This window comes from Moschus berezovskii, chromosome 4 (genome assembly GCF_049115385.1).
Source record: "Moschus berezovskii isolate FMDL1 chromosome 4, NW_MosBer_1.0, whole genome shotgun sequence".
Taxonomy (NCBI): Eukaryota; Metazoa; Chordata; class Mammalia; order Artiodactyla; family Moschidae; genus Moschus; species Moschus berezovskii.
The window spans coordinates 34,318,924-34,320,162 of NC_142463.1; the positions used below are offsets into that span (position 1 = coordinate 34,318,924).

Below are 1,239 nucleotides of genomic sequence, written 5' to 3' on the forward strand. Positions count from 1 at the left end.
AGTGACCTGGATTCAAATTCTCTGTGCCCCACGTGACAGAGTGACTGCGGTCCTTGCTTTACCTCTCTGAGCTTCCTCTTTTGTAAAATAAGGATAATATGCCTATTTGAAAGGTTGCTGTAAGCGTTCAGTAAGAAGATTCTGCCTAGACCAGTGCTTGGGGAAAGCTCATTTCCTTGGCCATATTTCTCTTTCATTCCTATATTCCAGATAAGGACATGTCTGCTGCTGCTGCTGCTAAGTCACTTCAGTTGTGTCCGACTCTGTGTGACCCCATAGACGGAAGACCACCAGGTTCCCCCGTCCCTGGGATTCTCCAGGCAAGAGCACTGGAGTGGGTTGCCATTTCCTTCTCCAATGTGTGAAAGTGAAAAGTGAAAGCGAAGTTGCTCAGTCGTGTCCGACCCTTAGCGACCCCACGGACTGCAGCCTACCAGGCTCCTCCATCCATGGGATTTTCTAGGCAAGAGTACTGGAGTGGCTTGCCATTCCCTTCTCTGAAGTTTGCATAACTAGAAGTGGTGCCTGGCATAAGAGCCTTAGTCAGCTCAGGCTGCTATCACAAAATGCCAAAGACTGGATGGCTTAAACATCAGACATCTACTCCTCATGGTGCTGGAGGCTTGGAAGTCTGACATCCGGGTGTCTGTCTACATGGTCAGGTCTGGTGAGGACTCTCTTTCTTGCTTGTAGATGGCTGTGTTCCTGCTGTATCCTCACGTGGCAGAGGGAGGAAGTTTTGATGTCTCCACCTCTTCTTTTTTTTTCTTAAATTTATTAATTGGAGGATAATTGCTTTACAATGTTGTGCTGGCTTCTTCCATACAACGTGAATCAGCCATAAATATATATATGTCTCCTTCCTCTTGAACCTCCCTCCCACCCCCCACCATCCCATCCCTTTAGATTGCCACAGAAAAATATGGAAGCTTCATAAATTTGTGTGGCAACCTTGGGCAGGGGCCATGCTAATCCTCTCTGTATCCTTGCAATTTTAGTGTACTACTGCCAAAGTAAGAACATCCTCATTTTTTTTTTTTATAAGGTCACTAATCACTAATCCCATCACAGTGGCTTTCCTGGTGGCTCAAATGGTAAAGAATCTGCCTGCAATGCATGAGACCAGGGTCTGATCCCTGGGTCAGGAAGATTCCCTGGAGAAGGGAATGGTTACTCACTCTAGTATTCTTGCTTAGAGAATTCCATGGACAGAGGAGCCTGGCGGGCTACAGTCCACGG

The 1,239-nt window shown here is 47.0% G+C and overlaps 1 non-coding gene across 1 annotated transcript; it reads right to left on the minus strand.

Annotated features, from left to right (window-relative positions):
* Window positions 1-916: 916 nt before the first annotated feature.
* Window positions 917-1,020, minus strand: LOC129541858 (U6 spliceosomal RNA). The gene has a single exon (XR_008682916.2). It is a non-coding gene; the product is annotated as a U6 spliceosomal RNA (small nuclear RNA).
* Window positions 1,021-1,239: the final 219 nt, after the last annotated feature.